Raw genomic sequence first — 13,777 nt, forward strand, 5'->3', positions numbered from 1 at the left:
ACAGAGATTTTCTGGAAACATACGTGGTTTGAGTTGGTAGGGGGTTGTGTGTGTGTGTGGTAGGGACCTGGGTATAATTTCCAATTCGGTGAGTTCCTGTCCTATTTTTCTCCCCCCACATAATGGGGAAGTTTTAACAAAAATCCAGCAAATTCACATGTGTCACCATGGAGTTAAGTGGGATGAAGACAGAGTGGGGGGCCTTAGCTGCCAGACCTTGGCGAGGGAAAGTGAAAATGGCCATGCAGGAAGCTGGCCAGCTATGAACTTGACCAGATGTCAGAAGTGAAACTGACCACCGGGGAGCCAGAGGCTTGCTAGGAGGGCCAGGTCACAACCCCACAGCTCCCAGCCACCCACATGACCTGGGAGGCACCCCTCAGCCCAACACACAAGCGCACACACACAGTCCTGCTCCAGATGGCCTGGCAGGAGCCTGGCTGGCCCAGCCTGAGGTGGGCAGGCCCCTCCCCTGTGGCTCTCCCAGGCAGGTCCCAGCCCCAGCTCCCACCAGCCTGGCTTTGCGCCCTGCCTGGCCCAGGAGTTGCAGACTTCCAGGCCCTGGGCCTGTGCCCCTCTCCCAGGCTGGCCAGACAGCTGGTTTGAGCTGCTCAGCTTGTGGTTGCTAGGGAATGCCACGGGAGGCTTGCTTTCCCACAAAGAACAGCAAACAAGCCTTCCTGATCTTGGGATCCTGGGAAGGGCCAACCGGACCCCAGCCAAGAGTTATGTGTGAGGTGGAGGGAGGCGTCTTCTGTCTCCCACTCCCAGCTTGTGAGGGTTGTGAGGAAGGTGGTGGGGAGGGGCAGTGATTTAGAGTCAAAATTAGAAATAATCCTGGGTCTTGGGTAACCCCACTGTGATGGGAGAGACAGACTCTTAAGGGACCTTGCCTCCAAAGAGGGGAGACACAGCCCCAGACTTGAGGATGCCTCTAATCTGATGCGGGAGGCACAATTCCTGTCCTAGAAGAGCCCCCATTCTGATGGGGGAAATGCCTCTAATTTGGTGGGGGAGAGCCAGATGCTGCATGTGGAAATAAGGAGATGCAGACCCTTCCACAGTCTTAAGTTCTTGACGGGGAGGCAGCAGACAGCCCCTGATGGTGCGCAGTGCCATGCTAACGGTGAGTGGGAGTCCCCTCCCAGGGGTTAGGGAAGGTTTGCCAGGAAAGAGACACTGAGGCTAAGCCCTACTGAAGTGGAGTCAACAAGCTGGGGGAGGAGAAATTTCCTGGCAGAGGAATCAGCGCAGCAAAGGCCCTGAAGAGAGAACAGAGCACACGGGCCCTGGGGAGACTCCTGTGCCTGGAGTCCAGAGAGCGAGTCAGTGGGGCCAGACAGGGAAGGGCTTACAAAGAGACACATTAAAGCCACCTGGACTAATCTTAGAACACTGGGGAGCCACTGAGGGGGATTAAGCAGGGGATGCCATAGACAGGTTTCCATCTCAGAAAGCACAGCTCTGGTTGCTATGAGGGGCATTAGGGTGGGACAGGATAAGAGGGCCAGGAGGTGGAAGTGAGAGGTAAAGGAGGAGCCACAGAGCTGGCAAGAAGAGGGCATCGTGAAAGCTCCTTATAGCACACAGGATGGGATAGGAGGTGTGGAGGTAACTGACGCTGGTCTGGGGCTCCTGGGGACAGTGGGGCAGAGAACCCGAAAGACAGTGCCAGAGATTCACACCCACCCACCACCACATCGTGGAGAAACCCTCTTTGTCCTCCTTCAGCCTAACTTTCATCCCTTCTCTAATTCCCCAGCAAGAGCAAAACTGCTTCATTGGTTCCCGATCTTTAATGTTGCCTCAGACGCTATGTGAGACTCCTGCCAACCCCTCAGACGCTGTATGAGACTCTTGCCAACCCCTCCAGACTCACTGCCTTGCTCCATCTGTCCTCATCCTCACTCTATGCTTCCCCACACCAGCACTCTCACATTTCTTCAAGCTTCAAGCTACAGGACCTTTGCACATGCTATCCCTTCTGACTTCAGTCCTGAATATTCATTGGAAGGACGGATGCTGAACTTGAAGCTTCAATACTTTGACCACCTGATGCAAAAAACTGACTCATTGGAAAAGTCAGTTCTTTCCCACCTGATGCTGGGAAAGATTGAAGTCAGGAGGAGAAGCAGATGACAGAGGATGAGATGGTTGGATGGCATCACCAACTCGATGGACATGAGTTTGAGCAAGCTCCAGGAGTTGGTGATGGACAGGGAAGTCTGATGTGCTGCAGTCCATGGGGTTGCAAAGAGTTAGACACGACTGAGCGACTGAACTGAACTGACTGATCCTTTCTGTACCATTCTTCCTTTCTCAAGTTACCTCCCAGTTCAGTGCTTCCTTGGGGAAAAGCTCTCACCATATTCTGGATACAAATCAGGTTTTTTGAATCCAGGTTCAGAGAGCATCAGGTTCCACTCCTTCCCCGCCCCCACTGGTTGTGTCACATAGCACGTGGAATCTCAGTTTCCCCGGCCAGGGATCAAACCCATGCCCTCTGCTTTGTAAGCACGGAGTTTTAACCACTGGACCACCAGAGGAGTCCCCACAACTCCTTTTCTTTAAACTAGTTACCTCTCTTTGCATTTAGGCACCCGTCTGAGTGATTATTTGATTACTGTAATCTCCAGGAAACCAGCGACAGGGTCTGGTTTTGCTCACCTTCTAATCCTCCACACCTTGCCTGGCATACAGCTAGCACCCAATAAAATTTTGTTGAATAAATGGATGAATGTGCTCTGAAGCAGCACTGTCTGATAGAAATATAATGCAAGTGACATGATTTTCAATTTTTTAACAGCCACATTGTTGTTCAGTTGCTCCGTCATGTCTGACTGTTTGTGACCCATGGGCTACAGTACGCCAGGCTTTTTTGCAGTACGCCAACAGTAAAAAGAAACAGGTGAGATGAGCATAATAATATATTTTATTTAGCCCAATATATCCAGTGTCTTCAACATATAATCAATATTTTAAAATCATTAATGATACGGTTTACTTTTTTCTGCTAAGTTTAAAAAATCCAGTGTGCATTTTATTCTTACAGCACATCTCAGTTCGGATTAACCCCTTTTCAAGTGCTCAGTAGCTGCGTTTGGCTGGTGGCTGCCATACTGAACAGCTAGCTCTAGCGTCAGCCCTCATTCTGAGCCCCCCAGTGGGCTCAGAGGGCAGATAGATGCTCCCTGGCTTCCTCCTGTGTCCTCAGTCTGTTTGGGCCCGAGGCCTATTGTTCTCTCCTTTCCACCCCTAAGGCCCCTCTCCTCTCCACTGTCTCTTTCATTCTCTAGGTTACAGGATGAGACCCTTCATCTTTGTCTGCTCATCACGGCCCCTTTTCTTCTCCTAGAGCCTCCCTCCCCTCTTTCATCTGGTGTAATGACGCTGAGATGAGTCTTGGAACAATAGGAGAGGCCTCTTTACCCAGTGGGGAGGGGCGTAATGGGGCCACCAAGCCTGCACTCCACAGGAAGAAGGGGCTCAGCCAGAGCTGGGGTCAGAAGAAGACCTCTCCCATGATGCTCGGGGCTGTGGGGTCTGCTGACCATATGCCTGGAGGAGGCAGCTCCTCTGATAATGCAAAGCAGATTCTTCCCAGCTCTGTGGCAGCTGATGGGCAGAAGGCCAGGCGACAAGACTGAGGCCCCAGGAATCTGGGTTCAGAAGAGCTGAGGTCAAGAGTACTCCTTCAGCCTCCAGCCCCCTGACTCCCCCCAATACCCCTGCCCTCATACTGACCTCTCCCAACCACACCAGGCTCCAGATCACCCTCCAGCTCCATCAGAGACCCCCAGTTCTCAGCACACATCCTTGGGGATCTTTGATGCAACTCCTTATTGAGAAGGGCCCCCAGCATTCTTCTTCTCAAGGCAGACCCTGAGTGGGGCTCTTCATTTTGGGCCTGGGATCATTCCTCCCAGGCCCCACTGAAACTTAAGGCTTTTCACATTAGTCCCAATTTCCATACCCCATTCCACCTATTCCAATCCTCCAAACATCTCAGAGGTGAAGCCTAGATCATTTCTCTAAGGCTATGTCATGCAAGAACATTAAGGAACATTCCAACTCTCATCCTCTATTCCTCCAAGGGCACTCAATCCTGCCCTCGTCCCACAGCATCCGGGCACTTCCCAGTTCCCATATTCCCCTCCCAGCAATCCCTGTTCCAGCTGCTTCCAGCAACATTCCCAAAGGGCTCCTGGGAGAGGTGTGATTGGGTCTCCTCCCAGGGCAGGAACTGCTCCCTTTGGAAAAGTCTGGGAATGCACCCATCCCTTTCCTAGCTTCTGGTGACTCATAGACACTAGGGGTCCTTCTGCATCATCCAGGAGGCTGTCGCCCTCCTGAGAAGCCCTTTACACTCTCTGGCCTGGGCCTGGGCTCGGTGTCCACATTCCAGGGGCCCAGCCCAAGGCCTAAGTCTTCAATCAGCAGTCCAGATGGTTCTCATTCTACGCCTACACACCTTGGGATGCCAGCAGTCCACATCGGATATGCAGGCCAGGGGCACGGGGCAGCCAGGCCTCCATTTGTCAACCTTGGACCCAAAGGAGATCACATGGTGACCTCCTGTAAGATGATGCCAAAGGCTCAGAAGCCAGCCACCTGGGAGCTCCCCTCTCTTCACTCTGTGTAGCAGTTTGGATTTTTCATGTCAAAGGGGAGAAAACCCAACTCAGGGTGGTTGGCAGGAATTTACTGGCCTCAGAAGTGAAAGGTCCAGTGGTAAGGCTGGCTCTTGGCACAGTGCGATTCAGAGATCCAGACACTACCCTACCACCCCGTGTCTCCTTCTCCGTCTTGTGCTTCCTTCTCTTGAATAGACTCTTTCTTTGTGATGATAAAACATCCTTTGAAAGTCTCCAGGCATCCCCGGTTCTGATTGACCCAGCCAAGGAATGCCAATCACTGGTTGGGTAAGGTGGAGGTCATATGATCCATCCACAGGACAGGGATGTTGCCCTAAGACATTGGAACTGAGAGTGGGGGAAACAGGTACAGTCACCAAAAGTGAAAGTGTTAAGTGTTAATCTCTCAGTCGTATCTGACTCTTTGCAACCCCATGGACTGTAGCCCATCAGGCTCCTCTGTCCATGGGATTCTCCAGCCAAGAACACAGGAGTGGGTAGCCATTCCCTTCTCCGGGGATCTTCCTGACCCAGGGATCACACCCACATGTCCTGCATTGCAGATGGATTCTTTACCATCTGAGCCATCAGGGAAGCCCGTACAGTCCACCAAAAGGGGACCCCCAAAAATGTAAGGCTTCAGCCTAGATCAACATTTGGGCTCCTCCCTCTTCACCAGGCAACCTGAGCAAGACTCCACCCCCAGACCAAGCATATCTTTCTGGTGAGAAGGACTTGAATGCCAGGCTGAGGAATTTGGACTCAACAGGGAGCTACTGAGGTTGTCTGTTCTGGAAGGAGAGGCAGGAAGACCAGCTGGGAGGCTGGTGCTTCAGACACAGGGACTAGCAGTGTGGAAGAAAGGAAGGAAGCAATTTAGGAAATACTAAGAAGGGAGAATAAACTTGGCACAGGATCAGATGGGAATAGTAAGACAGAGAGTACATGACTCCCAGTCTCCAGCTTTAGCAGCTGAGGTGCTGTTCGCAGAGCGTGGTCCCTAAAGGAGGAACTAGCTTTCATGGAAGATCAAGATTTCCATGTTGAAACAAAACAAAGTCATAGATACAGAGAACAAACAAGTGGTTGCCAGAAGGAGGGAGGTGAAAGGAGGAGAGAAATAGATGCGAGAGACTGAGATACAAACTTCTGGTTATAAAATAAGTAAGTCACCAGATCTGAAATATGTGGGCTTCCCAGGTGGTCAAGTGGTAAAGAAACCGCCTGCCGTTGCAGGAGATGCAAGAGATGTGGGTTCGATTCCTGGGTCAGGAAAATCCCCTGGAGTAGGAAATGGCAACCTGCTCCAGTATTCTTGCCCGAAAAATTCCTTGGACAAAGGAGCCTGCTGGGCTACAGTCCATGGGATCCCAGAGTCCGACACCACTGAGCAACTGAGCATGAATACGTGAAATATACAATGTGGGGAATACAGTCAATAATTATGTGATATCTTTGTAGGGTGACAGTAACTAGACTTATCATGATGATCACTTTGAAATGTATAGAAATATCCAATTGCTATACTGTGCACCCGGAGAAGGCAATGGCACCCCACTCCAGTACTCTTGCCTGGAAAATCCCATGGACCGAGGGGCCTGGTAGGCTGCAGTCCATGTGGTCGCAAAGAGTTGGACACAACTGAGCGACTTCACTTTCACTTTTCACTTTCATGCATTGGAGAAGGAAATTGCAACCCACTCCAGTGTTCTTGCCTGGAGAATCCCAGGGACGGGGGAGCCTGGTGGGCTGCCATCTATAGGGTCGCACAGAGTCGGACACGACTGAAGCGACTTAGCAGCAGCAGCAGCAGCATGCTGTGCACCAGGAACTAAATAGTGTTGTAGGTCAATTATATGTCAAATGAACAAACTCATAGAAAAAGTGACATACAACATGATAAATATAATTAACACTGCTATGCATTATATATGAAAGTTGTTAAGACAGTAAGTGCGAATAATTCTTATCAGAAGGAAAATTTTTTCTTCTATTTTTTTAAATTTTATTATTATATGGATATTCGCTAAACTTACTGTAATCATTTCATGGTGTACGTAAATTAAATCATTACAATGTACATCTTGAACTTATAAAGTGCTGCATGTCAATTATATCTCAATAGAACTGGAAGAAGAAATTTTCTGTGTTGAGTTTGAGAAGCCTCTGAGACATTCAGAAAAGAAAGGCAAGCAGTATTTCTTTAAATCAGGAGCAGGGAAAGAAATTCGAGGGCTACAGTGCCTCAGTGGTAAAGAATCCGCCTGCCAGTGCAGGAGACCCAGAAGATGCGGGTTGGATCCCTGGGTCACGAAGAGCCCCTGGAGAAGGAAATGGCAACCCACTCCAGTATTCTTGCCTGGGGCATCCCATGGACAGAGGAGCCTGGCAGGCTCCATGGGGTCAAAGGAGTCAGATACAACTTAGCGACTAAACCACCACCAGCAGCAGCACAGTGGAATATTTAAAAGTCATCTGTCAGCCACTGGGTGAGGTCCCTGGGAAAGAGAGCCTTTGAAGTAGTCCTACTCAGGTTACCAAGGAGAATGAGGAGGCAGAGATGACCATGTTAGTCGGAACACTGGGGAGTCAGTGAGTTGAAGGGCCTAGATCTTACAACATCCAGGAAGTCTAAGAAAGGAGAAAGTTTCTGGGAGAAACAGCAGATGATTCCCAATGCAGGTGCTGCAGAGAGGCCTGGGAGAGAGAGGCTGGGGGAGCCGCTGCGTTGGACCCTAAGACTGCAGGAGACAGATGACTGATCGGAGAAGAGGCTGGCAGGTGAGACAGTGGAGACGCCCCTGGATAAATCTCCTAGAAGCTTGGCTGTGAGAGGGACGTAGGGCTTGCCGTGGGATAAGGAGGGGCCTTCTTGGGGAGATGGGGAGGGAAGATGTGACCTGCACAGTCAGGGAGTTTTAAGGTTTAAAGCCAGACTACCTTGAGCTGCCGCTCTGTTCTTGGACTCTACAGCCTAGTTCCACCAGCACATCCCTTCTGTCTCAAGGGTCCAGGCCAGCTGAAGGGGGGTCAACTTCGGTCCTCAGGTCTCAACCCTCTTGTTGTCCCAACCATCTTGCCCTCTACCCCACCTATTCTTCAGTCCCCCATCTCATCGCCACGAATACAGGATTAATTAGCAAAAAACAGTGCCTGGTTCACAAAGAGCTCAAAATTCAGTTAAAACAAAGAGGGAAGTTGTCTAAAAATTCTAAATGGGACTGGATTCTGCCAGGAGAACCACAACCTAAATCACCTGTCAAAATGCCACCTCTTTGAGACTTTAATAAGCAGCCATTAGGCCCTGCAAGTTATAGCCTCATTCCGCCCCTTCCAGGACTGAAGAAGCTGCCAGAATCACATTAGGTTCCTGCAGAAGCCACCTTGGCAGTTCTAGGCACCAAGCCCCACCCACCTCTCCCCAGGGTAACACATGGGCTGGGCACGTGCCCAGAGAGTGCCACATGTCTGTCAGGTTGCAGCCTGCCTCATGCCTCTCCAGAGAGGCTGTCAGAAGCCTTGGACCAGGGCAGACCCAGACCCTCAGCTGAGGGGCAGGGGCTGCAGTCTAGGCCAGACAGTGGTGCCTGGCCAGCCAAGGGAGGGGGAGGGAGCCCAGGTGCCAGGGGCAGGGGCTTGGCGCCCCCATCTGGGAGCAAGGTGATGCCTCCCTGGGCAAGAGGGAAGTCTTCTGGCGTTGAGGCTGTCTCAGGCTGACCAAACCGAGACGATCCTCTGAAGCCGGGCAGTCCTCCGTCCATGAAGAGCTTCCACACAGGACAAAGAGCAGCCATGGTGCAGCTTGCAGGACCTGGCCCTGAGGCCTGCTGTGAGGATTAGAGTGGAGGTGAGGGTGGGTGAGGGGCATCAGGAGCCATAGCCCCATTCTCTGGACTCTGGGCCCCAAGTCTGGCCTCACGGTAGGGGAGAGGCCCTGGCTCCCCCAGGGGACCCCTGGGGACTTGGGGGCCAACCAGAGCCTCTGAGGTGGCTGAACTGAACAGCACAGCTGCCTGTTAACCAGGGCCTCTGGAGACACTACTTAACGATAACAAATGCCATTCTTCTAGCATTTCAAAGTTGACAAAGCACTTTCACAGCTGTAATGTCATGTGACGGTCTCATGAGCCCTGACCGAGAGGTATTACTGAACCCACTTCATAGATGAGACAACTGAAACCCAGAGATTTGCCCAAGGTCACCTGATAGGAAGTAGCAGAGCCAACCTGGGAGCCACATCTCTCCCGAGCACCCTGGTCACCTTTCCCTCTGCCCTTGCCACCCCCTAACCCTGCCAGGCTGCCTCTGTTGCCAGTGGGATGAGGAAGGAGGCGGTTGTGTTGGGGGTAAGGTGACATGAAGGGTGGGGGTGAGAGGCTGGCCTGGGGAGACAGCGAGCCTAGAGTGGGGACTGCATTTCAGATAGGGGATGGAAATTGGAAAGAAAGTGACCCCAGTCAGGTATTTCCCAAGACTTACTCCTCTTCCAAAATCCCTTGCCCCCTCCTGCAAAGAGTGACAGGGACAGCTGGAGCCCACCAGGAGAAGAAAGGGGATCCCCGTTTAGAGCCCAGTGTCTTAACACTGATGCACAACCGGCCCCCCTCCCTCTGCCCCCAGCCCCCTACCCAGGCTGCAAGAGGCTGGCGCCACACAGGGGAGCCTGGCACAGAGCCACACTAGCGGGGCTTGGTGGAGGGGGACAAAGACCACTGCAACCTGAGTCCCACCCTGGGGGACCCCTGCCTGAACCCCTCTGCCCATCCACAGCTGCTCACCTCTCTGATCCACCACTGAGAGTCCTCAGGGCCTGAGCTTCAGTCTGGGATTCAGAGAAGTCTGCCCTGTAGAAACACCCCTCTCCTTCCCGCCCACAGGGACCTTTCCTGGTTCCTGAAATGAAGTTCCAAGGTCAGAACGCTCTTCCCACCTTTGGTTATTTGGGCTCTGTCACCCAAGGGACATAAGTGTGACCTTTAGAATCACACAGTCCTGAGTTCAAATCCCAGCTTTGCCACTTACTAGCTCTGGGATCTTGGACAAGGTAGTCGCACATTCTCACAGAGCCTGTTCCTCAGCTGTAAAGAGAAAATAAATAGCAGGTCTTCTGGAGATTTGTTATAGAACTTAAAGCTAATATGTGTGAGATTAGACCTAGGACAACCCTGGGTCACAGCAGATATTTGAATCATTGTCATCCCCCCCACCCCCACCACACTATCATTATCGGCTCCCACAGGAACCCACCCTGCCTTCCAACCTACCCCCAACCCTGCAGCCAGACAAGGTGACTCTGTGTTCCCTGAGTTAAGCCTATGCTTCCTATTTGGGGCTTTTACTGCTGTGCCGACTGCCTGAGGAGCCTCTGCCCTGCTCTATCCATAGCCACATCCCTTTCCCAGCTCCTCCTGGAAGTCCTCCCAGATCCCCCTCTCCCACTGCCTCCAGGATATCTCCTTTGCACCACAGAGAAAAGACTGTCCATTTGGGTCCTTGCTTTATCTTACAGTAAATTATAAACTGACTCATCTCTGTAACCCTTTCCATCTCTATGGGGGGCTTCCCTACCCTCCAGCGCCTGTAAAAGCCCATGGAGTGCTGACTGTGTTCCCCCTCAGTGGAGCAGGTTCAGCCCATGTCCCTCCAGCCTGCTTGGATCCACTTCTACACGGAGCCTTTACATCATCCAGCCAGGACAGAGCATTACCATTCAAAGAGAACTTGGAACCAGACTACTTGGATCTTGTATACTCAGATACGATAAAGAGAGCGGGAAAGTGGAGAAAGCAGCACAGTAATGGGAGCCAGCCCCATGACTTAATCCAACTTGACATGGTTGGGCAAAAGCCGTTCACCGTTGTCCCTCTGGCTCCAACCAGGCCAGCAACTCACACCTTCCCCCATTCCTGGCTGTCTGCTACTGCAGACGTGGAGCTGGAGTAGCCACCCACAGACACTAATCTGCAAGACAGAGCCTGGGCCTCCATGCAGGGCATAAGGGGAGGCTGCGGGGTTGGGGCAAGCAAACTTGGGGATAATCGCTAAGTTTGGCTGCAGCTGACACAGGGCTGGAGACGAATGCATCAGACACCCATTTGCCTTCTGAGCTGCTCTCTACCTCCAATCACCACGGCCCACCCGGGCAACATCCTCCATATTTTGAGTAAAGTCCCTTCTTCATTTCACCTGAACTGTGAGCTTCTTGAGAACTGGCCCTCACCCAGTGCTGTGCCTCATGAACAATTATTAGTACAATCACCCCATTGTACAGATGAGGAAATGGAGGCTCAAAGATGTATAGTGACTCATAAGGTGCACAGGTGCACATGGATTCACAGCAGAGATGGGAACCTATTTGAGACCTCGGGCCTCCAGTATTCTGGACTCCTCTCACAGTACCCTTTTGAGGGGGAGGTCAGTTTCTCAAGGCAAGATACTCTCCTCAAACTTCCAAAGCCAACAAGTTCTGGAGGATTCAGGAGCAGAAAGCAGGCTCCTTCCTCTCCACCCACACTCTCCCAGGGCTCCCCAAGTCACCTCCTAGCTTTGGAGGCCCTGAGCAAGGTCACTGGCCAGTGGCCAGAGGGGTTTCTTTCCTGGTTTTTCTACAAATCCTTAGTCTCCTCCTTCCCTCCCTGCCTCCGCTCTGCGGAGGAGGACTTGAGGCCCTTGAGGGGCAGTGAGCCAGCCAGTGATGCCTCTGGAAGGGGACGCCAGGGTCTGGCTCCCAGGTGCCAGTCTTTCTGGAACCCCAGGCCATTCCTGTATAAATAGCAAAGCTCTGCACTCTCCGTTCTGCCAGCCTTAACTCCAACCTCAGTGTCCTATGCTATTTGGAGCAGACAAAAATTTCTGGCAGCAACTGTTAAGCCCCCAGAGTGATGGGAAAGGCACGATTCTGGTCTCTGGTCAGCTCCTCAACTGATGGTGGAAACAGGTCGCACTTGGAGGACGGCAGAGAGAGGAAGAGCAGTGGGTGCTGGTGCCGGGCAGAAGGGTCGGCAGGGCAAAGGCGACTTGTGGGAGCAGGGCGCTGGGAAGAAGTGCTGGCCCGGGAGTTTTTGGCCGGAGGAAAGGCCTGGGGGACCGGCGGCGGCGGCCTGCGTGGGTTGGGGCAGAGGCGCCGGCCAGGGCTGGCCCAGGGAGCGGGTGGCTGAGAGGCTGGGGGAGGGCAGGACCTCGGCGCTGGAGGTCCCGTCCTGGACCGGCTCCGGAGGCCCCAGCCGGGAAACCTAAGCCTGTGGGCCCTCCCCCTCCCCAATCATCGGGTGCTAAAAAGCCCACGACATTTACGACTTCAGGAGGGTAAAGAGCCTGAGAAAGAATCGCAGACCATATGGATTTGTTTCCTGGGTTTAAAAAAAAAAATCTAAACTTCTAATTAGGCCGGGAAAAGCCATCGGCCTCAGTCTCGAGGCCCCTGGATTCAATTACTCCTCGGGCTCCCCCACGCGCGGCGGCAGGGCCCTCCTCGCCCCCTCCACACGCGAGGTCAAGGGTGCCTGGAGACGGGGCGTGGAATGGGGGTGTCCCAACAATGTTTTTATTCACTTGGGATGGATTCGATGTTACATCCCCTTGCGGCTGTTGCGAGTCTTCAGCGCCCAGCCCTCCCCCCGCCCCGCCCCGCCCCGCCCCTCGGCTACTGCCTCCCAGAAGAGAGGTCTTGGGATAGGGCCTCCTTGAAGGCCCCTCCTCTCTGCTAGAAAAACTTCTTGACATCAGGCTAAAACTGAATCACTGAGCAAGTTGGAAGGTAGAATTGGGGGTATTTTCACCAAAAAACGTTTTTAAGAGTTGGTATAAGACTTTTTCTGGAGAAGGCAATGGCACCCCACTCCAGTACCCTTGCCTGGAAAATCCCAGGGACCGGGGAGCCTGGTGGGCTGCCGTCTATGGGGTCGCATAGAGTCGGACACGACTTGGCAGCATAAGACTTTTTCTAGGATATATGGAAACAAATCGGAAAAACCCCCTTCGTGGGCCACGCGTGCTCTGGGTTCTCCTGGAGACGGTCCCCTCAGTCTATACACACCTTCTCTGAGCCCTGTAACTTTCTCAAGTCTGTTCTTGCACCCTCTCCGTCCAACTCTAGATTCTGGGAGAAAGAAGTCACCCCCTCCTGCCTCTCACCCTCAACCAACCCTGCTGACCTCCCTCTCCCCACACCCTTCCCGCCCCTAGCTGGCCTCCCTCCTTGTGGGACCCCCTGAGTGCTCCAGGCCTCACCCTCCCAGACTCCCTGCCCCTGCCCCTGTGCTCTGAGGGCCTGGTCACCCCTGCAACGGGGTCCTCCCTAAGCTGCCAGGACACAGCTACCTCTCCACTGACTCCTCCCCCCACTGCCCCAGGGTCAAAGCTTCTGGGTTCCCTTCTGGGCCCTTCACTCTGTCTAGGCTTTGCTGTCTTTCTGGCTCACATCCCTACTCTAAATGGCTTCTGAGTCTATTACCTTAGCACTTTCTCTCTCCTTCTGATTTCCTCAAGTTTCTGGTTGCCTATAAGTACTGCCTTTTGCATGTTCTACTAACATCTCCAACTCAGTATGCTGGTAATGCAACAAGAATTCATTCTTGGGACTTCCCTGGTGGTCCAAGACTTGATGCTCCCAATGCAGGGGGCCCAGGTTCCATCCTTGGCCAGGGAACTAGGTCCCACATGCTGCAACTAAAGATCTCACATGCCTCAATGAAGATCGAAGATCTTGTGTGCCACACCTAAGACCTGGCAGCCAAGTAAGTAAATCCTTTTTTTTTTTTAAAAAAAGAATTTATTCTTTATCTGCATCATCCTTCTGAAACCAAAGCAACAACAAGAGTTCCTCCTTCACTGCTCTGTATTGTTTTTTAATATATATATTTCAAAAAGCAACTTTAGGTTCACAGCAAAGGTGAGTGAAAAGTACCAAAGAGTATTGACAATTCCCATGTACCCTCTATCACCCCAACACATATCTTCCTCCACTGTCTACATCCCAGACCACGGTGGTGCATTAGTTACACTGGTGAACCTACATTGACTCTTCATCATCACCAAAGTCCATGTTCATTAGAGTTCACTTTAGTGCTATACATCTTATGGGGTTGGACAAATGCATCATGACATGTATCCACCCTTATAATATGGTACGGAATCGTTCCACT

The sequence above is a fragment of the Bos grunniens genome, chromosome 19 (genome assembly GCF_055505025.1).
Source record: "Bos grunniens cultivar Pamir isolate PY7600 chromosome 19, Bosgru_T2T1.0, whole genome shotgun sequence".
Taxonomy (NCBI): domain Eukaryota; kingdom Metazoa; phylum Chordata; class Mammalia; order Artiodactyla; family Bovidae; genus Bos; species Bos grunniens.